The sequence below is a fragment of the Balaenoptera physalus genome (genome assembly GCF_965194825.1).
Source record: "Balaenoptera physalus genome assembly, contig: HAP1_SCAFFOLD_721, whole genome shotgun sequence".
NCBI classification, from domain to species: Eukaryota; Metazoa; Chordata; class Mammalia; order Artiodactyla; family Balaenopteridae; genus Balaenoptera; species Balaenoptera physalus.
In genome coordinates this window covers 2,900-30,428 of record NW_028126042.1, presented here as the reverse complement: position 1 = coordinate 30,428, position 27,529 = coordinate 2,900, and the positions used below count along the sequence as shown (strand labels likewise).

General features: G+C 48.7%; 1 long non-coding RNA gene across 1 annotated transcript; it reads right to left on the bottom strand.

Annotated features, from left to right (window-relative positions):
• Nucleotides 1-4,011: 4,011 nt before the first annotated feature.
• LOC309653638 lies at nucleotides 4,012-20,207 on the bottom strand. Its single transcript, XR_014259308.1, has 3 exons — nucleotides 19,061-20,207; nucleotides 11,529-11,955; nucleotides 4,012-4,448 (listed from the first exon to the last, which is right to left on the bottom strand). It is a non-coding gene; the product is annotated as an uncharacterized lncRNA (long non-coding RNA).
• Between the last annotated feature and the right edge of the window lie 7,322 nt (nucleotides 20,208-27,529).

Below are 27,529 nucleotides of genomic sequence, written 5' to 3'. Positions count from 1 at the left end.
TCAGGGCCTGCATTAGGACGAGCCTCCAGGCCTCATTTAGGGACAGGTTCACGGCCTCGGACCTAAATTCAGGGCCTCATTTAGGGACAGAATCAGGGATTTAGCTAGCATAAGGGGATCTACAGCTGAAAGCAACCTGAACACCACCACAAGCAGATGCAGAAGTGAACCATGCACGCTCCTATGAAGGAATATTCCACAGCAGTTGAGTACATTTTGTTTAAAATTATTAACACTCTAAAAATTATGTTTTGAAGAAAACTATATTCAGAAGATGAAAGAATCTCGTTCTAAAGAATCTCTTTAGCTAATCTCGACATTAGCTAAAGAGAAGGTTAGGTTAAGGTCTAGGGAGAGTGTCAGGAAATGACCTAGGGATAGTGTCAAGACCTTAGTTACTTAGAGCATCAGGACCTAATTTAGGAGCAGTGAGTGTCAGGGCTTCGGGTAGGAACAGCGTCAGAGCCTGACTTCGGGAGTGGGACAGGGCATGAGTGAGGCCTAGCGTCAGGGCCTTAGCTAGAGACAGTGTCAGGGCATGACTTAGGAGCAGCATAAGAGCCACGGTAGGATCAGCCTCAGGGGCTATGTTAAAGACATTATCAGGGCCTCTGTGAGGGACAGCCTCAAGGCCTCACTTAGAGACAGCATCAGGGCTTCCTTAGGGACAGTTTCAGGACCTTGGTAAGAGATGGGTCAAGAAATTAGCTCAGGATAGTGTCAGGACTTTAGATATTGACGGCAGCAGGGCCTTAGTTAGGGACAGTGTCAGGCCCTGAATTAGGACGAACATCGAGGCCTTAGGTACGGACAGGGTCACAGCCTCGAGAGTAATTTTAGGCCCTTAGTTAAGGACAGCAGCAGGGCTGTATTTAGCATAAGTTGCACGACATTTGCTAGGGACAGGGTCAGGTTATGGTCTAGGCAGAGTGTCAGGAAAGGACCTAAGCATAGTGTCAAAACCTAAGTTCCTGAGAGTATCACATCCTTATTTAGAACCAGTGTCAGGGCTTCACGTACGGACAGCATCAGAGCCTGACTTAGGGAGAGCGACAGGGCCTGAGTGAGGCCTAGCATCAGGCCCTTAGCTGAGGACACTGTCAGGGCATGACTTAGGAACAGAATCAGCGCCTCTGTTGGATCAGCCTTAGCGTCTTTGTTACAGATATGATCAGGGCCTGACTTAGTCACAGCTTCAAGGCCTCAGTTAGGGAAAGCTTCAGGGCCTGAGTTAGGGACAGCCTCAGTTCTTAACATAGGGACAGCGACAGGGCTTTCTTAGGGACAGTGTCAGGACCTGGGTTAGAAATAAGTCAGGATATTAACTCAGGCTAGTGCCCAGTTTTTAGTTATTGCTGACAGCAGGGCCTATATTAGGGGCAAATTCTGAGCCTTACTTAGAGAGAGTGTCAGGGCCTCAGTTAGGACTAGCATCAGAGCCCTTGTAAAGTACAGTGTCAGGGACTGAGTTAGGTGTAGTGTCAGGACTTTAGTTTGGGACAGTGTCAGCGCCTCAGTTAGGATGAGCCTCCAACCTCAGTTAGGGACAGGATGAGGGCTTCAGGACTAATTTCAGGCTCCTAGTTAGAGACAGCATCAGGGATTTAGTTAGCATAAGAGGCTCGACAATAGCTAAAGACAAGTTTAGGTTAAGATCTAGGGATAGTGTCAGGAAATGACCTAGGGATAGTGTCAAGACCATAGCTAATTAGAGCATCAGTGCCTAATTTAGGCCCAGTGTCAGGGCTTCAGGTAGGGACCGAGTCTGAGCCTGACATAGGGAGAGCGACAGGGCCTGAGTGATGCCTAGAGTCAGGGCCTTAGCTATGGACAGCGTCAGGGCATGACATAAGATCAACATAAGGGTCTCTGTAAGATCAGCATTAGAGTTTAGTTAAAGACAGTATCAGGACCTCTGTGAGGGACAGCCTCAGGGCCTCACTTAGGGACAGTGTCAGGGCTAACTTTGGGAGAGTTTCAGGACCTTGGTAAGACATGGGTCAGGATATTAGCTCAGGATAATGTCAGGACTTTAGATATTGATGGTAGCAGCGCCTACGTTAGGGAAAGTTTCAAGGCGTTAGTTAGGAGTAGCGGGCCTCTGATAGGTCCAGTGTCAGATCCTCAGTTAGCAATAGTGTTAGGGCCTTAGTTAGGGACAGTGTCAGGGCCGGATGTAGGGCGAGCATCTAGGCCTTAGTTCGGGACAGTTTCATGGTCTTGGGACTAAATGCAGTGCCTGAGGTAGGCACAGCCTAATGGCTTCAGTTAGCATAAGAGGCAGGACATTAGCTAGTGACCGTGTCAGTTTAACATCTAGGGATAGTGTCAGGAAATGACCTAAGGATAGTGTGAAGACCTTTGTTACGGAGACTCTCAGGGCCTTATTCAGAACCAGGGTTAGGGCTTCAGGTAGGGACAGCATCAGAGCCTGACTTAGGGAGATTGTTAGGGTCTGAGTGAGGCCTAGCCTCAGACACTTAGTGGGGGACACTATCGGGGCATGATTTAGGAGAAGCATCACGGCCTCTGTTGGATCAGCCTTAGGGTCTTAGTTAAAGACATGATCAGGGTCTGAGTTAGTCACAGCATCAAGGCTTGAGTTAGTTAGGGAAAGCTTCAGGGCCTCACTTAGGGACAGCGTCAGGGCTGACTTTGGGACAGTTTCAGGACCTTGGAAAGACATAGGTCAGGATATTAGCTCAGGATAATGTCAGGACTTTTGATAGTGATGGCAGCAGGGCCTTAGTTACAGACGGTTTCATGGCCTGAGTTAGGCCTAGCATCAGAGACTTTGTTAGGTACAGTGTAAGGGACTGAGTTAGGAGTAGTGTCAGGGCCTTGCTTAGGGACAGTGTCAGGGTCTGAGTTAGGTGTACTGTCTGAGACCTAGTTAGGGACAGTGCTAGGGCCTGAGTTACGATTCGTGTCAAGGCCTTATTTAGGACCAGTTTCAGGGCCTTAGTTTGGACTAGCATCAGAGCCATTGTTAGGAATCGGATGAGGGCCTGAGTTAGGCATACTATCAGGGCCTTAGTTAGGGACAGTTTTAGGGCCTGAGTTAGGTTTAGTGTCAAGGCCTTACTTAGGACCAATTTTAGGGCTTTAGTTTGGACTAGCAACAAAGCCTTTGTTAGGTATCATGTCGGGGCCTCAGTTAGGTGTAGTGTCAGGGCCATTGTTAGGGACAGTATCAGGGCCTGACTTAGGAGAAGTTCAGGGCCTTAGCCAGGGAAAGTGTCAGGGCCTTAGTTAGGGACATTATCAGGGCCTGAATTAGCAGCAGTGTCAAAAGTCCTCAGTGAGGAGAGTAAGGAGTAAGTCAGGACTCAGGCCCTGACACTGTTCTTAAATAAGGCCCTGACATTACCTGTAACACAGGTCCTGATCTGATTCCTATCATAGGCGCTGATGTTGGACTTAACTAAGGCCCTGACACTGGTCCTAACTAAAGCTGTGACACTACTCTTAACTCAGGCCCTGACACTGTCCCTAACAAAGCCTCTGACACTACTCCTAAATCAGGCACTGACACTGTCCCTATCTAAGGCCCTGACATACACCTAATTCAGGACCTGACACTGTCTCTAACTAAGGCCCTGATACTACTCCAAACTCAGCACTGACACTGTCACTAACTAAGGCCCTGACACTATTCATAGCTCACGCACTAACACAACTCCTAAATCATGCCCTGACAATGTCCCTAACTAAGGCCCTGACACTATTCCTAACTCAGGCACTGACACAATACTTAAGGAAGGCCCTGACATTACTCCTAACTCAGGCCCTGAAAAGGTGCCTAACTAAGGCCGACACAACTCCTAACTCAGGCACTAACACTGTCCCTAAATAAGGCCCTGAAACTATTCCTAACTGAGGCGCTGATACAATACCTAACGAAGGCACTGATGCTACTCCTAACTAAGGCCCTGACACTACTCCTATCTCAAGCAATGACACTGTCCCTAACTTAGGCCCTGACTCTACTCCTGACTCAGGCACTGACACTGGCCCTAACTTAGGCCCTGACACTACTCCCAACTCAGGCACTGACGCTGTCCCTAACTAAGGCTCTGACACTACTCCCAACACAGGCATTGACACTGTCCCTAACTAAGGCCCTCCCATTACTACTTACTTAGGCACTGACACGCTACCTATCTAAGGCCCTGAGACTACTTCTACCTCAGACCCTGACACTGTCCCTAACGAAGGGCCTGATACTACTCCCAACACAGGCACTGACACTCTCCCTAACTAAGGCCTTGACACTACTTTTAACTCATGCCCTGATGCTGTCCCCAAAAAAGACCCTGAGACTATTCCCAACTCAGGCACTGACACTCTCCCTAACTAAGACCCTGACACTACTCCCATCTCAGCCACTGACACTGTCCCTAATGCCCTGACACTACTCCCAACTCAGGCACTGACACTGTCCCTAACTAGGCCCTGACACTACTCCCAACTCAGGCACTGAAACTGTCCCTAACTAAGGCCCTGACATAAATCCCAACTCCGGCACTGACACTTTCTCTAACTAAGGCCCTGAAACTACTCACAACTCAGGCCCTGACACTGTTCCTAACTACCGGTCTCAGACTACTCCTAACTTAGGCCCTGACACTATTCCTAACACAGTCACTGACACTGTCCCTAACTAAGGTCCTGAGACTATTCCTAACTCAGACCCTGACACTGTCCATAACTTAGGCCATGTCACTACTCCCAACCCAGGCACTGACGCTGTTCCTAAGTAAGGGTCTGACACTACTCCAAACTGAGACACTGACACTCTTCCAAATTAAGGCCTTGACACTACTCTTAACTCAGGCCCTGACACTGTCCATAATAAAGACCCTGACAAAAATCCCAACTTAGGCACTGACAATGTCCGTAACTAAGGCCCTGACACTATTCCCATCTCAGCCACTGACACTGTCCCTACCTATGACCCTGACACTACTCCCAACGCAAGCACTGGCGCTGTCCCTAACTAAGGCACTGGCACTACTCCCAACTCGCCCTGGCGCTGTCCCTAACGAAGGCTCTGACACTACTCCCTATTCAGGCAATGACAGTGTCCCTAACTGAGGCAATGATACTACTCCCAACTCAAGCACTAAGGCTCTGGATCATTGTGATGACAAGCGCCATGGAGCACTGTGATGACAAGGGCCAAGGAGAATTGTGATGACGTGTCCTGGAGCGTTGTGGTGACAAGGGCCATGGAGCATTTTGATGACAGGGGTCATGGGGCATTGTGATGAAAGTGTTCATGGAGCATTGTGATGAAAGTGGTCATGGAACATTGTGATAAAAGTGGTCATGTAGCATTGTGATGAAAAGTGCTATGGAGCATTGGGATGACAGGGGTCATGGAGCATTGTGATGACAAATGCGTGGAGATTTGTGATGACGAGGACCATGGAGCATTGAGATTATAAGGATCATGCAGCATTGTGATGACAGGGGCCATGGAGCATTTTAATGACAAGGGACATGGAGCATTGTGATGACAGAGGTCATGGAGCATTGTGGTGACTAGCGGCATGGAGCATTGTGAAGAAAGGGGTACTGTAACATTGTGATGAAAGGGTCAAGGAGCATTTTGATTACAAGGATCATGGAGCATTGTGATGACAAGGGCCATGGAGCATTGTGATGACAGGGCTCATGTGACATTATGATGACAGTGGTCCTGGAACAATGTGAAGAACGTTGTCATGGAACACTGTGATTACAGGGGTCATGGAGAATTGTGATGACAAAGGCCAGGGAACATTGTGATGACAGGGGTCATGGAGCATTGTGATGAAAACGGACCTGGAGCATTGTGATGGAAGGGGTCATGGCTCATTGTGATGACAGGGGGCCTGGAACATTGTGATGACAGGGGTCACGGGGCATTGTGATGACAAGGGCCATGGCACATTTTGATGACAGTGGTCCTATGGCATTTTGAATGACAGGGGCCATGAAGCATTGTGATGACAAGAGTCATGGAGATTTGTGATGACAGGAGGCATGGAGCTTTGTGATTTCACAGGCATGTAGCATTTTAGACAAGGGTCATGGAGCATTGTGATGATAAGGGCATGGAGCATTGTGATGACAATGGCATGTAGCATTGCAATGACAAAGGTCATGGAGCATTGTGATGACAGGGGTTATGGAGCATTGTGATGACAAGGGCGTGGAGCATTGTGATGACAGTGGTCATGGAACATTGTGATGATAAGGGCATCGAGCCGAGTTAGGGACAGTCTAGCGGCCTTGGGACTAAATTCAGTGCCTGAATTAGGCACAGCATAAGGTCTTTAGTTAGCATAAGAGGTAGGACATTAGCTCGGGACAGGGTTAGGGTAAAGGCTTGGAATCGTTTCAGGAAATGACCTAAGGATAGTGTGAAGACCTTTGTTACTGAGACCCTCAGGGACTTATTCAGAAGCAGTGTTAGGGCTTCAGGTAAGGACAGCATCAGGGCCTGACTTAAGAAGAGCGACAGGGTCTGAGTGAGGCCTAATGTCAGGCCCTTAGCTGGGGACACTGTCAGGGAATGACTTAGGAGCAGCATCAGTGCCTTTGTTGGATCAGCTTTAGGTTCTTAGTTAAAGACATGACCGGAGCCCTAGTTAGTCACAGCGTCAAGGCCTCAGTTAGGGAAAGCTTCAGGGTCTGAGTTACAGACAGCCTCAGGTCTTCACTTAAAGACAGCGACAGGGCTTTCTTAGGGACAGTGTCAGGACCTTGGTTAGAAATGAGTCAGGATATTAACTCAGGAGAGTGTCAGGATTTTAGTTATTGCTGGCAGCAGGGCCTATATTAAGGACAGATTCCGGGCCTTTGTTAGATTCAGTGTCATGGACTTAGTTAGGAGTAGTCAGGGCCTCAGTTAGGGAGAGCATTAGGATTTCAGTTAGCATAAGATGCAGGAGATCATCTCGGGACAGAGTCAGGTTCCAGGCCAGAGATAGTGAAAGGAAATGACCAAGGGATAACGAGAAGACCTTAGTTATTGAGAGCATCAGGGCCTTAGTTAGCAGCAGCGTGAGTGCTTTAATCAGGACCAGTGCCAGGGCTTGATGTATGGACAGCATCAGAGCCTAACTAAGGTACAGCAACAGGGCCTAAGTGAGGCCTATCTTTAGGGCCTGAGTAAGGGACAGTATCAGGGCATGACTTAGGAGCAGCATAAAGGCCTCTGTAGGATCAGCATTAGGGTCTTCGTTAAAGCTATTATCAGGGCCTCCGTTAGGGATAGCCTCAAGGCCTCACTTAGGGACAGCATCAGGGCTTACTTTGGGACAGTTTCAGGACCTTGGTAAGACATGGGTCAGGCTATTAGCTCAGGAGAATATCAGGTGTTCAGATATTGACGGCAGCAGGGCCTTAGTTAGAGGCAGTGTCAGGGCCTAAGTTAGGACTAGCATCAGAGCCTTTGTTAGGTACAGTGTCAGTGACTGAGTTAGGTGTAGTGTCAGAGCCTTAGTTAGGGACAGTGTCAGGGCCTGCATTAGGACGAGCCTCCAGGCCTCATTTAGGGACAGGTTCACGGCCTCGGACCTAAATTCAGGGCCTCATTTAGGGACAGAATCAGGGATTTAGCTAGCATAAGGGGATCTACAGCTGAAAGCAACCTGAACACCACCACAAGCAGATGCAGAAGTGAACCATGCACGCTCCTATGAAGGAATATTCCACAGCAGTTGAGTACATTTTGTTTAAAATTATTAACACTCTAAAAATTATGTTTTGAAGAAAACTATATTCAGAAGATGAAAGAATCTCGTTCTAAAGAATCTCTTTAGCTAATCTCGACATTAGCTAAAGAGAAGGTTAGGTTAAGGTCTAGGGAGAGTGTCAGGAAATGACCTAGGGATAGTGTCAAGACCTTAGTTACTTAGCACATCAGGACCTAATTTAGGAGCAGTGAGTGTCAGGGCTTCGGGTAGGAACAGCGTCAGAGCCTGACTTCGGGAGTGGGACAGGGCATGAGTGAGGCCTAGCGTCAGGGCCTTAGCTAGAGACAGTGTCAGGGCATGACTTAGGAGCAGCATAAGAGCCACGGTAGGATCAGCCTCAGGGGCTATGTTAAAGACATTATCAGGGCCTCTGTTAGGGACAGCCTCAAGGCCTCACTTAGAGACAGCATCAGGGCTTCCTTAGGGACAGTTTCAGGACCTTGGTAAGAGATGGGTCAAGAAATTAGCTCAGGATAGTGTCAGGACTTTAGATATTGACGGCAGCAGGGCCTTAGTTAGGGACAGTGTCAGGCCCTGAATTAGGACGAACATCGAGGCCTTAGGTACGGACAGGGTCACAGCCTCGAGAGTAATTTTAGGCCCTTAGTTAAGGACAGCAGCAGGGCTGTATTTAGCATAAGAGGCACGGCATTTGCTAGGGACAGGGTCAGGTTATGGTCTAGGCAGAGTGTCAGGAAAGGACCTAAGCATAGTGTCAAAACCTTAGTTCCTGAGAGTATCAGATCCTTATTTAGAACCAGTGTCAGGGCTTCAGGTAGGGACAGCATCAGAGCCTGACTTAGGGAGAGCGACAGGGCCTGAGTGAGGCCTAGCATCAGGCCCTTAGCTGAGGACACTGTCAGGGCATGACTTAGGAACAGAATCAGCGCCTCTGTTGGATCAGCCTTAGCGTCTTTGTTACAGATATGATCAGGGCCTGACTTAGTCACAGCTTCAAGGCCTCAGTTAGGGAAAGCTTCAGGGCCTGAGTTAGGGACAGCCTCAGTTCTTAACATAGGGACAGCGACAGGGCTTTCTTAGGGACAGTGTCAGGACCTGGGTTAGAAATAAGTCAGGATATTAACTCAGGCTAGTGCCCAGTTTTTAGTTATTGCTGACAGCAGGGCCTATATTAGGGGCAAATTCTGAGCCTTACTTAGAGAGAGTGTCAGGGCCTCAGTTAGGACCAGCATCAGAGCCCTTGTAAAGTACAGTGTCAGGGACTGAGTTAGGTGTAGTGTCAGGGCTTTAGTTAGGGACAGTGTCAGCGCCTCAGTTAGGATGAGCCTCCAACCTCAGTTAGGGACAGGATGAGGGCTTCGGGACTAATTTCAGGCTCCTAGTTAGAGACAGCATCAGGGATTTAGTTAGCATAAGAGGCTCGACAATAGCTAAAGACAAGTTTAGGTTAAGATCTAGGGATAGTGTCAGGAAATGACCTAGGGATAGTGTCAAGACCATAGCTAATTAGAGCATCAGTGCCTAATTTAGGCCCAGTGTCAGGGCTTCAGGTAGGGACCGAGTCTGAGCCTGACATAGGGAGAGCGACAGGGCCTGAGTGATGCCTAGAGTCAGGGCCTTAGCTATGGACAGCGTCAGGGCATGACATAAGATCAACATAAGGGTCTCTGTAAGATCAGCATTAGAGTTTAGTTAAAGACAGTATCAGGACCTCTGTGAGGCACAGCCTCAGGGCCTCACTTAGGGACAGTGTCAGGGCTAACTTTGGGAGAGTTTCAGGACCTTGGTAAGACATGGGTCAGGATATTAGCTCAGGATAATGTCAGGACTTTAGATATTGATGGTAGCAGCGCCTACGTTAGGGAAAGTTTCAAGGCGTTAGTTAGGAGTAGCGGGCCTCTGATAGGTCCAGTGTCAGATCCTCAGTTAGCAATAGTGTTAGGGCCTTAGTTAGGGACAGTGTCAGGGCCGGATGTAGGGCGAGCATCTAGGCCTTAGTTCGGGACAGTTTCATGGTCTTGGGACTAAATGCAGTGCCTGAGGTAGGCACAGCCTAAGGGCTTCAGTTAGCATAAGAGGCAGGACATTAGCTAGTGACCGTGTCAGTTTAACATCTAGGGATAGTGTCAGGAAATGACCTAAGGATAGTGTGAAGACCTTTGTTACGGAGACTCTCAGGGCCTTATTCAGAACCAGGGTTAGGGCTTCAGGTAGGGACAGCATCAGAGCCTGACTTAGGGAGAGTGTTAGGGTCTGAGTGAGGCCTAGCCTCAGACACTTAGTGGGGGACACTATCGGGGCATGATTTAGGAGAAGCATCACGGCCTCTGTTGGATCAGCCTTAGGGTCTTAGTTAAAGACATGATCAGGGTCTGAGTTAGTCACAGCATCAAGGCTTGAGTTAGTTAGGGAAAGCTTCAGGGCCTCACTTAGGGACAGCGTCAGGGCTGACTTTGGGACAGTTTCAGGACCTTGGAAAGACATAGGTCAGGATATTAGCTCAGGATAATGTCAGGACTTTTGATAGTGATGGCAGCAGGGCCTTAGTTACAGACGGTTTCATGGCCTGAGTTAGGCCTAGCATCAGAGACTTTGTTAGGTACAGTGTAAGGGACTGAGTTAGGAGTAGTGTCAGGGCCTTGCTTAGGGACAGTGTCAGGGTCTGAGTTAGGTGTACTGTCTGAGACCTAGTTAGGGACAGTGCTAGGGCCTGAGTTACGATTCGTGTCAAGGCCTTATTTAGGACCAGTTTCAGGGCCTTAGTTTGGACTAGCATCAGAGCCATTGTTAGGAATCGGATGAGGGCCTGAGTTAGGCATACTATCAGGGCCTTAGTTAGGGACAGTTTTAGGGCCTGAGTTAGGATTAGTGTCAAGGCCTTACTTAGGACCAATTTTAGGGCTTTAGTTTGGACTAGCAACAAAGCCTTTGTTAGGTATCATGTCGGGGCCTCAGTTAGGTGTAGTGTCAGGGCCATTGTTAGGGACAGTATCAGGGCCTGACTTAGGAGAAGTTCAGGGCCTTAGCCAGGGAAAGTGTCAGGGCCTTAGTTAGGGACATTATCAGGGCCTGAATTAGCAGCAGTGTCAAAAGTCCTCAGTGAGGAGAGTAAGGAGTAAGTCAGGACTCAGGCCCTGACACTGTTCTTAAATAAGGCCCTGACATTACCTGTAACACAGGTCCTGATCTGATTCCTATCATAGGCGCTGATGTTGGACTTAACTAAGGCCCTGACACTGGTCCTAACTAAAGCTGTGACACTACTCTTAACTCAGGCCCTGACACTGTCCCTAACAAAGCCTCTGACACTACTCCTAAATCAGGCACTGACACTGTCCCTATCTAAGGCCCTGACATACACCTAATTCAGGACCTGACACTGTCTCTAACTAAGGCCCTGATACTACTCCAAACTCAGCACTGACACTGTCACTAACTAAGGCCCTGACACTATTCATAGCTCACGCACTAACACAACTCCTAAATCATGCCCTGACAATGTCCCTAACTAAGGCCCTGACACTATTCCTAACTCAGGCACTGACACAATACTTAAGGAAGGCCCTGACATTACTCCTAACTCAGGCCCTGAAAAGGTGCCTAACTAAGGCCGACACAACTCCTAACTCAGGCACTAACACTGTCCCTAAATAAGGCCCTGAAACTATTCCTAACTGAGGCGCTGATACAATACCTAACGAAGGCACTGATGCTACTCCTAACTAAGGCCCTGACACTACTCCTATCTCAAGCAATGACACTGTCCCTAACTTAGGCCCTGACTCTACTCCTGACTCAGGCACTGACACTGGCCCTAACTTAGGCCCTGACACTACTCCCAACTCAGGCACTGACGCTGTCCCTAACTAAGGCTCTGACACTACTCCCAACACAGGCATTGACACTGTCCCTAACTAAGGCCCTCCCATTACTACTTACTTAGGCACTGACACGCTACCTAACTAAGGCCCTGAGACTACTTCTACCTCAGACCCTGACACTGTCCCTAACGAAGGGCCTGATACTACTCCCAACACAGGCACTGACACTCTCCCTAACTAAGGCCTTGACACTACTTTTAACTCATGCCCTGATGCTGTCCCCAAAAAAGACCCTGAGACTATTCCCAACTCAGGCACTGACACTCTCCCTAACTAAGACCCTGACACTACTCCCATCTCAGCCACTGACACTGTCCCTAATGCCCTGACACTACTCCCAACTCAGGCACTGACACTGTCCCTAACTAGGCCCTGACACTACTCCCAACTCAGGCACTGAAACTGTCCCTAACTAAGGCCCTGACATAAATCCCAACTCCGGCACTGACACTTTCTCTAACTAAGGCCCTGAAACTACTCACAACTCAGGCCCTGACACTGTTCCTAACTACCGGTCTCAGACTACTCCTAACTTAGGCCCTGACACTATTCCTAACACAGTCACTGACACTGTCCCTAACTAAGGTCCTGAGACTATTCCTAACTCAGACCCTGACACTGTCCATAACTTAGGCCATGTCACTACTCCCAACCCAGGCACTGACGCTGTTCCTAAGTAAGGGTCTGACACTACTCCAAACTGAGACACTGACACTCTTCCAAATTAAGGCCTTGACACTACTCTTAACTCAGGCCCTGACACTGTCCATAATAAAGACCCTGACAAAAATCCCAACTTAGGCACTGACAATGTCCGTAACTAAGGCCCTGACACTATTCCCATCTCAGCCACTGACACTGTCCCTACCTATGACCCTGACACTACTCCCAACGCAAGCACTGGCGCTGTCCCTAACTAAGGCACTGGCACTACTCCCAACTCGCCCTGGCGCTGTCCCTAACGAAGGCTCTGACACTACTCCCTATTCAGGCAATGACAGTGTCCCTAACTGAGGCAATGATACTACTCCCAACTCAAGCACTAAGGCTCTGGATCATTGTGATGACAAGCGCCATGGAGCACTGTGATGACAAGGGCCAAGGAGAATTGTGATGACGTGTCCTGGAGCGTTGTGGTGACAAGGGCCATGGAGCATTTTGATGACAGGGGTCATGGGGCATTGTGATGAAAGTGTTCATGGAGCATTGTGATGAAAGTGGTCATGGAACATTGTGATAAAAGTGGTCATGTAGCATTGTGATGAAAAGTGCTATGGAGCATTGGGATGACAGGGGTCATGGAGCATTGTGATGACAAATGCGTGGAGATTTGTGATGACGAGGACCATGGAGCATTGAGATTATAAGGATCATGCAGCATTGTGATGACAGGGGCCATGGAGCATTTTAATGACAAGGGACATGGAGCATTGCGATGACAGAGGTCATGGAGCATTGTGGTGACCAGCGGCATGGAGCATTGTGAAGAAAGGGGTACTGTAACATTGTGATGAAAGGGTCAAGGAGCATTTTGATTACAAGGATCATGGAGCATTGTGATGACAAGGGCCATGGAGCATTGTGATGACAGGGCTCATGTGACATTATGATGACAGTGGTCCTGGAACAATGTGATGAACGTTGTCATGGAGCACTGTGATTACAGGGGTCATGGAGAATTGTGATGACAAAGGCCAGGGAACATTGTGATGACAGGGGTCATGGAGCATTGTGATGAAAACGGACCTGGAGCATTGTGATGGAAGGGGTCATGGCTCATTGTGATGACAGGGGGCCTGGAACATTGTGATGACAGGGGTCACGGGGCATTGTGATGACAAGGGCCATGGCACATTTTGATGACAGTGGTCCTATGGCATTTTGAATGACAGGGGCCATGAAGCATTGTGATGACAAGAGTCATGGAGATTTGTGATGACAGGAGGCATGGAGCTTTGTGATTTCACAGGCATGTAGCATTTTAGACAAGGGTCATGGAGCATTGTGATGATAAGGGCATGGAGCATTGTGATGACAATGGCATGTAGCATTGCAATGACAAAGGTCATGGAGCATTGTGATGACAGGGGTTATGGAGCATTGTGATGACAAGGGCGTGGAGCATTGTGATGAGAGTGGTCATGGAACATTGTGATGACAGTGGTCATGGAACATTGTGATGATAAGGGCATCGAGCCGAGTTAGGGACAGTCTAGCGGCCTTGGGACTAAATTCAGTGCCTGAATTAGGCACAGCATAAGGTCTTTAGTTAGCATAAGAGGTAGGACATTAGCTCGGGACAGGGTTAGGGTAAAGGCTTGGAATCGTTTCAGGAAATGACCTAAGGATAGTGTGAAGACCTTTGTTACTGAGACCCTCAGGGACTTATTCAGAAGCAGTGTTAGGGCTTCAGGTAAGGACAGCATCAGGGCCTGACTTAAGAAGAGCGACAGGGTCTGAGTGAGGCCTAATGTCAGGCCCTTAGCTGGGGACACTGTCAGGGAATGACTTAGGAGCAGCATCAGTGCCTTTGTTGGATCAGCTTTAGGTTCTTAGTTAAAGACATGACCGGAGCCCTAGTTAGTCACAGCGTCAAGGCCTCAGTTAGGGAAAGCTTCAGGGTCTGAGTTACAGACAGCCTCAGGTCTTCACTTAAAGACAGCGACAGGGCTTTCTTAGGGACAGTGTCAGGACCTTGGTTAGAAATGAGTCAGGATATTAACTCAGGAGAGTGTCAGGATTTTAGTTATTGCTGGCAGCAGGGCCTATATTAAGGACAGATTCCGGGCCTTTGTTAGATTCAGTGTCATGGACTTAGTTAGGAGTAGTCAGGGCCTCAGTTAGGGAGAGCATTAGGATTTCAGTTAGCATAAGATGCAGGAGATCATCTCGGGACAGAGTCAGGTTCCAGGCCAGAGATAGTGAAAGGAAATGACCAAGGGATAACGAGAAGACCTTAGTTATTGAGAGCATCAGGGCCTTAGTTAGCAGCAGCGTGAGTGCTTTAATCAGGACCAGTGCCAGGGCTTGATGTATGGACAGCATCAGAGCCTAACTAAGGTACAGCAACAGGGCCTAAGTGAGGCCTATCTTTAGGGCCTGAGTAAGGGACAGTATCAGGGCATGACTTAGGAGCAGCATAAAGGCCTCTGTAGGATCAGCATTAGGGTCTTCGTTAAAGCTATTATCAGGGCCTCCGTTAGGGATAGCCTCAAGGCCTCACTTAGGGACAGCATCAGGGCTTACTTTGGGACAGTTTCAGGACCTTGGTAAGACATGGGTCAGGCTATTAGCTCAGGAGAATATCAGGTGTTCAGATATTGACGGCAGCAGGGCCTTAGTTAGAGGCAGTGTCAGGGCCTAAGTTAGGACTAGCATCAGAGCCTTTGTTAGGTACAGTGTCAGTGACTGAGTTAGGTGTAGTGTCAGAGCCTTAGTTAGGGACAGTGTCAGGGCCTGCATTAGGACGAGCCTCCAGGCCTCATTTAGGGACAGGTTCACGGCCTCGGACCTAAATTCAGGGCCTCATTTAGGGACAGAATCAGGGATTTAGCTAGCATAAGGGGATCTACAGCTGAAAGCAACCTGAACACCACCACAAGCAGATGCAGAAGTGAACCATGCACGCTCCTATGAAGGAATATTCCACAGCAGTTGAGTACATTTTGTTTAAAATTATTAACACTCTAAAAATTATGTTTTGAAGAAAACTATATTCAGAAGATGAAAGAATCTCGTTCTAAAGAATCTCTTTAGCTAATCTCGACATTAGCTAAAGAGAAGGTTAGGTTAAGGTCTAGGGAGAGTGTCAGGAAATGACCTAGGGATAGTGTCAAGACCTTAGTTACTTAGCACATCAGGACCTAATTTAGGAGCAGTGAGTGTCAGGGCTTCGGGTAGGAACAGCGTCAGAGCCTGACTTCGGGAGTGGGACAGGGCATGAGTGAGGCCTAGCGTCAGGGCCTTAGCTAGAGACAGTGTCAGGGCATGACTTAGGAGCAGCATAAGAGCCACGGTAGGATCAGCCTCAGGGGCTATGTTAAAGACATTATCAGGGCCTCTGTTAGGGACAGCCTCAAGGCCTCACTTAGAGACAGCATCAGGGCTTCCTTAGGGACAGTTTCAGGACCTTGGTAAGAGATGGGTCAAGAAATTAGCTCAGGATAGTGTCAGGACTTTAGATATTGACGGCAGCAGGGCCTTAGTTAGGGACAGTGTCAGGCCCTGAATTAGGACGAACATCGAGGCCTTAGGTACGGACAGGGTCACAGCCTCGAGAGTAATTTTAGGCCCTTAGTTAAGGACAGCAGCAGGGCTGTATTTAGCATAAGAGGCACGGCATTTGCTAGGGACAGGGTCAGGTTATGGTCTAGGCAGAGTGTCAGGAAAGGACCTAAGCATAGTGTCAAAACCTTAGTTCCTGAGAGTATCAGATCCTTATTTAGAACCAGTGTCAGGGCTTCAGGTAGGGACAGCATCAGAGCCTGACTTAGGGAGAGCGACAGGGCCTGAGTGAGGCCTAGCATCAGGCCCTTAGCTGAGGACACTGTCAGGGCATGACTTAGGAACAGAATCAGCGCCTCTGTTGGATCAGCCTTAGCGTCTTTGTTACAGATATGATCAGGGCCTGACTTAGTCACAGCTTCAAGGCCTCAGTTAGGGAAAGCTTCAGGGCCTGAGTTAGGGACAGCCTCAGTTCTTAACATAGGGACAGCGACAGGGCTTTCTTAGGGACAGTGTCAGGACCTGGGTTAGAAATAAGTCAGGATATTAACTCAGGCTAGTGCCCAGTTTTTAGTTATTGCTGACAGCAGGGCCTATATTAGGGGCAAATTCTGAGCCTTACTTAGAGAGAGTGTCAGGGCCTCAGTTAGGACCAGCATCAGAGCCCTTGTAAAGTACAGTGTCAGGGACTGAGTTAGGTGTAGTGTCAGGGCTTTAGTTAGGGACAGTGTCAGCGCCTCAGTTAGGATGAGCCTCCAACCTCAGTTAGGGACAGGATGAGGGCTTCGGGACTAATTTCAGGCTCCTAGTTAGAGACAGCATCAGCGATTTAGTTAGCATAAGAGGCTCGACAATAGCTAAAGACAAGTTTAGGTTAAGATCTAGGGATAGTGTCAGGAAATGACCTAGGGATAGTGTCAAGACCATAGCTAATTAGAGCATCAGTGCCTAATTTAGGCCCAGTGTCAGGGCTTCAGGTAGGGACCGAGTCTGAGCCTGACATAGGGAGAGCGACAGGGCCTGAGTGATGCCTAGAGTCAGGGCCTTAGCTATGGACAGCGTCAGGGCATGACATAAGATCAACATAAGGGTCTCTGTAAGATCAGCATTAGAGTTTAGTTAAAGACAGTATCAGGACCTCTGTGAGGCACAGCCTCAGGGCCTCACTTAGGGACAGTGTCAGGGCTAACTTTGGGAGAGTTTCAGGACCTTGGTAAGACATGGGTCAGGATATTAGCTCAGGATAATGTCAGGACTTTAGATATTGATGGTAGCAGCGCCTACGTTAGGGAAAGTTTCAAGGCGTTAGTTAGGAGTAGCGGGCCTCTGATAGGTCCAGTGTCAGATCCTCAGTTAGCAATAGTGTTAGGGCCTTAGTTAGGGACAGTGTCAGGGCCGGATGTAGGGCGAGCATCTAGGCCTTAGTTCGGGACAGTTTCATGGTCTTGGGACTAAATGCAGTGCCTGAGGTAGGCACAGCCTAAGGGCTTCAGTTAGCATAAGAGGCAGGACATTAGCTAGTGACCGTGTCAGCTTAACATCTAGGGATAGTGTCAGGAAATGACCTAAGGATAGTGTGAAGACCTTTGTTACGGAGACTCTCAGGGCCTTATTCAGAACCAGGGTTAGGGCTTCAGGTAGGGACAGCATCAGAGCCTGACTTAGGGAGAGTGTTAGGGTCTGAGTGAGGCCTAGCCTCAGACACTTAGTGGGGGACACTATCGGGGCATGATTTAGGAGAAGCATCACGGCCTCTGTTGGATCAGCCTTAGGGTCTTAGTTAAAGACATGATCAGGGTCTGAGTTAGTCACAGCATCAAGGCTTGAGTTAGTTAGGGAAAGCTTCAGGGCCTCACTTAGGGACAGCGTCAGGGCTGACTTTGGGACAGTTTCAGGACCTTGGAAAGACATAGGTCAGGATATTAGCTCAGGATAATGTCAGGACTTTTGATAGTGATGGCAGCAGGGCCTTAGTTACAGACGGTTTCATGGCCTGAGTTAGGCCTAGCATCAGAGACTTTGTTAGGTACAGTGTAAGGGACTGAGTTAGGAGTAGTGTCAGGGCCTTGCTTAGGGACAGTGTCAGGGTCTGAGTTAGGTGTACTGTCTGAGACCTAGTTAGGGACAGTGCTAGGGCCTGAGTTACGATTCGTGTCAAGGCCTTATTTAGGACCAGTTTCAGGGCCTTAGTTTGGACTAGCATCAGAGCCATTGTTAGGAATCGGATGAGGGCCTGAGTTAGGCATACTATCAGGGCCTTAGTTAGGGACAGTTTTAGGGCCTGAGTTAGGATTAGTGTCAAGGCCTTACTTAGGACCAATTTTAGGGCTTTAGTTTGGACTAGCAACAAAGCCTTTGTTAGGTATCATGTCGGGGCCTCAGTTAGGTGTAGTGTCAGGGCCATTGTTAGGGACAGTATCAGGGCCTGACTTAGGAGAAGTTCAGGGCCTTAGCCAGGGAAAGTGTCAGGGCCTTAGTTAGGGACATTATCAGGGCCTGAATTAGCAGCAGTGTCAAAAGTCCTCAGTGAGGAGAGTAAGGAGTAAGTCAGGACTCAGGCCCTGACACTGTTCTTAAATAAGGCCCTGACATTACCTGTAACACAGGTCCTGATCTGATTCCTATCATAGGCGCTGATGTTGGACTTAACTAAGGCCCTGACACTGGTCCTAACTAAAGCTGTGACACTACTCTTAACTCAGGCCCTGACACTGTCCCTAACAAAGCCTCTGACACTACTCCTAAATCAGGCACTGACACTGTCCCTATCTAAGGCCCTGACATACACCTAATTCAGGACCTGACACTGTCTCTAACTAAGGCCCTGATACTACTCCAAACTCAGCACTGACACTGTCACTAACTAAGGCCCTGACACTATTCATAGCTCACGCACTAACACAACTCCTAAATCATGCCCTGACAATGTCCCTAACTAAGGCCCTGACACTATTCCTAACTCAGGCACTGACACAATACTTAAGGAAGGCCCTGACATTACTCCTAACTCAGGCCCTGAAAAGGTGCCTAACTAAGGCCGACACAACTCCTAACTCAGGCACTAACACTGTCCCTAAATAAGGCCCTGAAACTATTCCTAACTGAGGCGCTGATACAATACCTAACGAAGGCACTGATGCTACTCCTAACTAAGGCCCTGACACTACTCCTATCTCAAGCAATGACACTGTCCCTAACTTAGGCCCTGACTCTACTCCTGACTCAGGCACTGACACTGGCCCTAACTTAGGCCCTGACACTACTCCCAACTCAGGCACTGACGCTGTCCCTAACTAAGGCTCTGACACTACTCCCAACACAGGCATTGACACTGTCCCTAACTAAGGCCCTCCCATTACTACTTACTTAGGCACTGACACGCTACCTAACTAAGGCCCTGAGACTACTTCTACCTCAGACCCTGACACTGTCCCTAACGAAGGGCCTGATACTACTCCCAACACAGGCACTGACACTCTCCCTAACTAAGGCCTTGACACTACTTTTAACTCATGCCCTGATGCTGTCCCCAAAAAAGACCCTGAGACTATTCCCAACTCAGGCACTGACACTCTCCCTAACTAAGACCCTGACACTACTCCCATCTCAGCCACTGACACTGTCCCTAATGCCCTGACACTACTCCCAACTCAGGCACTGACACTGTCCCTAACTAGGCCCTGACACTACTCCCAACTCAGGCACTGAAACTGTCCCTAACTAAGGCCCTGACATAAATCCCAACTCCGGCACTGACACTTTCTCTAACTAAGGCCCTGAAACTACTCACAACTCAGGCCCTGACACTGTTCCTAACTACCGGTCTCAGACTACTCCTAACTTAGGCCCTGACACTATTCCTAACACAGTCACTGACACTGTCCCTAACTAAGGTCCTGAGACTATTCCTAACTCAGACCCTGACACTGTCCATAACTTAGGCCATGTCACTACTCCCAACCCAGGCACTGACGCTGTTCCTAAGTAAGGGTCTGACACTACTCCAAACTGAGACACTGACACTCTTCCAAATTAAGGCCTTGACACTACTCTTAACTCAGGCCCTGACACTGTCCATAATAAAGACCCTGACAAAAATCCCAACTTAGGCACTGACAATGTCCGTAACTAAGGCCCTGACACTATTCCCATCTCAGCCACTGACACTGTCCCTACCTATGACCCTGACACTACTCCCAACGCAAGCACTGGCGCTGTCCCTAACTAAGGCACTGGCACTACTCCCAACTCGCCCTGGCGCTGTCCCTAACGAAGGCTCTGACACTACTCCCTATTCAGGCAATGACAGTGTCCCTAACTGAGGCAATGATACTACTCCCAACTCAAGCACTAAGGCTCTGGATCATTGTGATGACAAGCGCCATGGAGCACTGTGATGACAAGGGCCAAGGAGAATTGTGATGACGTGTCCTGGAGCGTTGTGGTGACAAGGGCCATGGAGCATTTTGATGACAGGGGTCATGGGGCATTGTGATGAAAGTGTTCATGGAGCATTGTGATGAAAGTGGTCATGGAACATTGTGATAAAAGTGGTCATGTAGCATTGTGATGAAAAGTGCTATGGAGCATTGGGATGACAGGGGTCATGGAGCATTGTGATGACAAATGCGTGGAGATTTGTGATGACGAGGACCATGGAGCATTGAGATTATAAGGATCATGCAGCATTGTGATGACAGGGGCCATGGAGCATTTTAATGACAAGGGACATGGAGCATTGCGATGACAGAGGTCATGGAGCATTGTGGTGACCAGCGGCATGGAGCATTGTGAAGAAAGGGGTACTGTAACATTGTGATGAAAGGGTCAAGGAGCATTTTGATTACAAGGATCATGGAGCATTGTGATGACAAGGGCCATGGAGCATTGTGATGACAGGGCTCATGTGACATTATGATGACAGTGGTCCTGGAACAATGTGATGAACGTTGTCATGGAGCACTGTGATTACAGGGGTCATGGAGAATTGTGATGACAAAGGCCAGGGAACATTGTGATGACAGGGGTCATGGAGCATTGTGATGAAAACGGACCTGGAGCATTGTGATGGAAGGGGTCATGGCTCATTGTGATGACAGGGGGCCTGGAACATTGTGATGACAGGGGTCACGGGGCATTGTGATGACAAGGGCCATGGCACATTTTGATGACAGTGGTCCTATGGCATTTTGAATGACAGGGGCCATGAAGCATTGTGATGACAAGAGTCATGGAGATTTGTGATGACAGGAGGCATGGAGCTTTGTGATTTCACAGGCATGTAGCATTTTAGACAAGGGTCATGGAGCATTGTGATGATAAGGGCATGGAGCATTGTGATGACAATGGCATGTAGCATTGCAATGACAAAGGTCATGGAGCATTGTGATGACAGGGGTTATGGAGCATTGTGATGACAAGGGCGTGGAGCATTGTGATGAGAGTGGTCATGGAACATTGTGATGACAGTGGTCATGGAACATTGTGATGATAAGGGCATCGAGCCGAGTTAGGGACAGTCTAGCGGCCTTGGGACTAAATTCAGTGCCTGAATTAGGCACAGCATAAGGTCTTTAGTTAGCATAAGAGGTAGGACATTAGCTCGGGACAGGGTTAGGGTAAAGGCTTGGAATCGTTTCAGGAAATGACCTAAGGATAGTGTGAAGACCTTTGTTACTGAGACCCTCAGGGACTTATTCAGAAGCAGTGTTAGGGCTTCAGGTAAGGACAGCATCAGGGCCTGACTTAAGAAGAGCGACAGGGTCTGAGTGAGGCCTAATGTCAGGCCCTTAGCTGGGGACACTGTCAGGGAATGACTTAGGAGCAGCATCAGTGCCTTTGTTGGATCAGCTTTAGGTTCTTAGTTAAAGACATGACCGGAGCCCTAGTTAGTCACAGCGTCAAGGCCTCAGTTAGGGAAAGCTTCAGGGTCTGAGTTACAGACAGCCTCAGGTCTTCACTTAAAGACAGCGACAGGGCTTTCTTAGGGACAGTGTCAGGACCTTGGTTAGAAATGAGTCAGGATATTAACTCAGGAGAGTGTCAGGATTTTAGTTATTGCTGGCAGCAGGGCCTATATTAAGGACAGATTCCGGGCCTTTGTTAGATTCAGTGTCATGGACTTAGTTAGGAGTAGTCAGGGCCTCAGTTAGGGAGAGCATTAGGATTTCAGTTAGCATAAGATGCAGGAGATCATCTCGGGACAGAGTCAGGTTCCAGGCCAGAGATAGTGAAAGGAAATGACCAAGGGATAACGAGAAGACCTTAGTTATTGAGAGCATCAGGGCCTTAGTTAGCAGCAGCGTGAGTGCTTTAATCAGGACCAGTGCCAGGGCTTGATGTATGGACAGCATCAGAGCCTAACTAAGGTACAGCAACAGGGCCTAAGTGAGGCCTATCTTTAGGGCCTGAGTAAGGGACAGTATCAGGGCATGACTTAGGAGCAGCATAAAGGCCTCTGTAGGATCAGCATTAGGGTCTTCGTTAAAGCTATTATCAGGGCCTCCGTTAGGGATAGCCTCAAGGCCTCACTTAGGGACAGCATCAGGGCTTACTTTGGGACAGTTTCAGGACCTTGGTAAGACATGGGTCAGGCTATTAGCTCAGGAGAATATCAGGTGTTCAGATATTGACGGCAGCAGGGCCTTAGTTAGAGGCAGTGTCAGGGCCTAAGTTAGGACTAGCATCAGAGCCTTTGTTAGGTACAGTGTCAGTGACTGAGTTAGGTGTAGTGTCAGAGCCTTAGTTAGGGACAGTGTCAGGGCCTGCATTAGGACGAGCCTCCAGGCCTCATTTAGGGACAGGTTCACGGCCTCGGACCTAAATTCAGGGCCTCATTTAGGGACAGAATCAGGGATTTAGCTAGCATAAGGGGATCTACAGCTGAAAGCAACCTGAACACCACCACAAGCAGATGCAGAAGTGAACCATGCACGCTCCTATGAAGGAATATTCCACAGCAGTTGAGTACATTTTGTTTAAAATTATTAACACTCTAAAAATTATGTTTTGAAGAAAACTATATTCAGAAGATGAAAGAATCTCGTTCTAAAGAATCTCTTTAGCTAATCTCGACATTAGCTAAAGAGAAGGTTAGGTTAAGGTCTAGGGAGAGTGTCAGGAAATGACCTAGGGATAGTGTCAAGACCTTAGTTACTTAGCACATCAGGACCTAATTTAGGAGCAGTGAGTGTCAGGGCTTCGGGTAGGAACAGCGTCAGAGCCTGACTTCGGGAGTGGGACAGGGCATGAGTGAGGCCTAGCGTCAGGGCCTTAGCTAGAGACAGTGTCAGGGCATGACTTAGGAGCAGCATAAGAGCCACGGTAGGATCAGCCTCAGGGGCTATGTTAAAGACATTATCAGGGCCTCTGTTAGGGACAGCCTCAAGGCCTCACTTAGAGACAGCATCAGGGCTTCCTTAGGGACAGTTTCAGGACCTTGGTAAGAGATGGGTCAAGAAATTAGCTCAGGATAGTGTCAGGACTTTAGATATTGACGGCAGCAGGGCCTTAGTTAGGGACAGTGTCAGGCCCTGAATTAGGACGAACATCGAGGCCTTAGGTACGGACAGGGTCACAGCCTCGAGAGTAATTTTAGGCCCTTAGTTAAGGACAGCAGCAGGGCTGTATTTAGCATAAGAGGCACGGCATTTGCTAGGGACAGGGTCAGGTTATGGTCTAGGCAGAGTGTCAGGAAAGGACCTAAGCATAGTGTCAAAACCTTAGTTCCTGAGAGTATCAGATCCTTATTTAGAACCAGTGTCAGGGCTTCAGGTAGGGACAGCATCAGAGCCTGACTTAGGGAGAGCGACAGGGCCTGAGTGAGGCCTAGCATCAGGCCCTTAGCTGAGGACACTGTCAGGGCATGACTTAGGAACAGAATCAGCGCCTCTGTTGGATCAGCCTTAGCGTCTTTGTTACAGATATGATCAGGGCCTGACTTAGTCACAGCTTCAAGGCCTCAGTTAGGGAAAGCTTCAGGGCCTGAGTTAGGGACAGCCTCAGTTCTTAACATAGGGACAGCGACAGGGCTTTCTTAGGGACAGTGTCAGGACCTGGGTTAGAAATAAGTCAGGATATTAACTCAGGCTAGTGCCCAGTTTTTAGTTATTGCTGACAGCAGGGCCTATATTAGGGGCAAATTCTGAGCCTTACTTAGAGAGAGTGTCAGGGCCTCAGTTAGGACCAGCATCAGAGCCCTTGTAAAGTACAGTGTCAGGGACTGAGTTAGGTGTAGTGTCAGGGCTTTAGTTAGGGACAGTGTCAGCGCCTCAGTTAGGATGAGCCTCCAACCTCAGTTAGGGACAGGATGAGGGCTTCGGGACTAATTTCAGGCTCCTAGTTAGAGACAGCATCAGGGATTTAGTTAGCATAAGAGGCTCGACAATAGCTAAAGACAAGTTTAGGTTAAGATCTAGGGATAGTGTCAGGAAATGACCTAGGGATAGTGTCAAGACCATAGCTAATTAGAGCATCAGTGCCTAATTTAGGCCCAGTGTCAGGGCTTCAGGTAGGGACCGAGTCTGAGCCTGACATAGGGAGAGCGACAGGGCCTGAGAGATGCCTAGAGTCAGGGCCTTAGCTATGGACAGCGTCAGGGCATGACATAAGATCAACATAAGGGTCTCTGTAAGATCAGCATTAGAGTTTAGTTAAAGACAGTATCAGGACCTCTGTGAGGCACAGCCTCAGGGCCTCACTTAGGGACAGTATCAGGGCTAACTTTGGGAGAGTTTCAGGACCTTGGTAAGACATGGGTCAGGATATTAGCTCAGGATAATGTCAGGACTTTAGATATTGATGGTAGCAGCGCCTACGTTAGGGAAAGTTTCAAGGCGTTAGTTAGGAGTAGCGGGCCTCTGATAGGTCCAGTGTCAGATCCTCAGTTAGCAATAGTGTTAGGGCCTTAGTTAGGGACAGTGTCAGGGCCGGATGTAGGGCGAGCATCTAGGCCTTAGTTCGGGACAGTTTCATGGTCTTGGGACTAAATGCAGTGCCTGAGGTAGGCACAACCTAAGGGCTTCAGTTAGCATAAGAGGCAGGACATTAGCTAGTGACCGTGTCAGTTTAACATCTAGGGATAGTGTCAGGAAATGACCTAAGGATAGTGTGAAGACCTTTGTTACGGAGACTCTCAGGGCCTTATTCAGAACCAGGGTTAGGGCTTCAGGTAGGGACAGCATCAGAGCCTGACTTAGGGAGAGTGTTAGGGTCTGAGTGAGGCCTAGCCTCAGACACTTAGTGGGGGACACTATCGGGGCATGATTTAGGAGAAGCATCACGGCCTCTGTTGGATCAGCCTTAGGGTCTTAGTTAAAGACATGATCAGGGTCTGAGTTAGTCACAGCATCAAGGCTTGAGTTAGTTAGGGAAAGCTTCAGGGCCTCACTTAGGGACAGCGTCAGGGCTGACTTTGGGACAGTTTCAGGACCTTGGAAAGACATAGGTCAGGATATTAGCTCAGGATAATGTCAGGACTTTTGATAGTGATGGCAGCAGGGCCTTAGTTACAGACGGTTTCATGGCCTGAGTTAGGCCTAGCATCAGAGACTTTGTTAGGTACAGTGTAAGGGACTGAGTTAGGAGTAGTGTCAGGGCCTTGCTTAGGGACAGTGTCAGGGTCTGAGTTAGGTGTACTGTCTGAGACCTAGTTAGGGACAGTGCTAGGGCCTGAGTTACGATTCGTGTCAAGGCCTTATTTAGGACCAGTTTCAGGGCCTTAGTTTGGACTAGCATCAGAGCCATTGTTAGGAATCGGATGAGGGCCTGAGTTAGGCATACTATCAGGGCCTTAGTTAGGGACAGTTTTAGGGCCTGAGTTAGGATTAGTGTCAAGGCCTTACTTAGGACCAATTTTAGGGCTTTAGTTTGGACTAGCAACAAAGCCTTTGTTAGGTATCATGTCGGGGCCTCAGTTAGGTGTAGTGTCAGGGCCATTGTTAGGGACAGTATCAGGGCCTGACTTAGGAGAAGTTCAGGGCCTTAGCCAGGGAAAGTGTCAGGGCCTTAGTTAGGGACATTATCAGGGCCTGAATTAGCAGCAGTGTCAAAAGTCCTCAGTGAGGAGAGTAAGGAGTAAGTCAGGACTCAGGCCCTGACACTGTTCTTAAATAAGGCCCTGACATTACCTGTAACACAGGTCCTGATCTGATTCCTATCATAGGCGCTGATGTTGGACTTAACTAAGGCCCTGACACTGGTCCTAACTAAAGCTGTGACACTACTCTTAACTCAGGCCCTGACACTGTCCCTAACAAAGCCTCTGACACTACTCCTAAATCAGGCACTGACACTGTCCCTATCTAAGGCCCTGACATACACCTAATTCAGGACCTGACACTGTCTCTAACTAAGGCCCTGATACTACTCCAAACTCAGCACTGACACTGTCACTAACTAAGGCCCTGACACTATTCATAGCTCACGCACTAACACAACTCCTAAATCATGCCCTGACAATGTCCCTAACTAAGGCCCTGACACTATTCCTAACTCAGGCACTGACACAATACTTAAGGAAGGCCCTGACATTACTCCTAACTCAGGCCCTGAAAAGGTGCCTAACTAAGGCCGACACAACTCCTAACTCAGGCACTAACACTGTCCCTAAATAAGGCCCTGAAACTATTCCTAACTGAGGCGCTGATACAATACCTAACGAAGGCACTGATGCTACTCCTAACTAAGGCCCTGACACTACTCCTATCTCAAGCAATGACACTGTCCCTAACTTAGGCCCTGACTCTACTCCTGACTCAGGCACTGACACTGGCCCTAACTTAGGCCCTGACACTACTCCCAACTCAGGCACTGACGCTGTCCCTAACTAAGGCTCTGACACTACTCCCAACACAGGCATTGACACTGTCCCTAACTAAGGCCCTCCCATTACTACTTACTTAGGCACTGACACGCTACCTAACTAAGGCCCTGAGACTACTTCTACCTCAGACCCTGACACTGTCCCTAACGAAGGGCCTGATACTACTCCCAACACAGGCACTGACACTCTCCCTAACTAAGGCCTTGACACTACTTTTAACTCATGCCCTGATGCTGTCCCCAAAAAAGACCCTGAGACTATTCCCAACTCAGGCACTGACACTCTCCCTAACTAAGACCCTGACACTACTCCCATCTCAGCCACTGACACTGTCCCTAATGCCCTGACACTACTCCCAACTCAGGCACTGACACTGTCCCTAACTAGGCCCTGACACTACTCCCAACTCAGGCACTGAAACTGTCCCTAACTAAGGCCCTGACATAAATCCCAACTCCGGCACTGACACTTTCTCTAACTAAGGCCCTGAAACTACTCACAACTCAGGCCCTGACACTGTTCCTAACTACCGGTCTCAGACTACTCCTAACTTAGGCCCTGACACTATTCCTAACACAGTCACTGACACTGTCCCTAACTAAGGTCCTGAGACTATTCCTAACTCAGACCCTGACACTGTCCATAACTTAGGCCATGTCACTACTCCCAACCCAGGCACTGACGCTGTTCCTAAGTAAGGGTCTGACACTACTCCAAACTGAGACACTGACACTCTTCCAAATTAAGGCCTTGACACTACTCTTAACTCAGGCCCTGACACTGTCCATAATAAAGACCCTGACAAAAATCCCAACTTAGGCACTGACAATGTCCGTAACTAAGGCCCTGACACTATTCCCATCTCAGCCACTGACACTGTCCCTACCTATGAC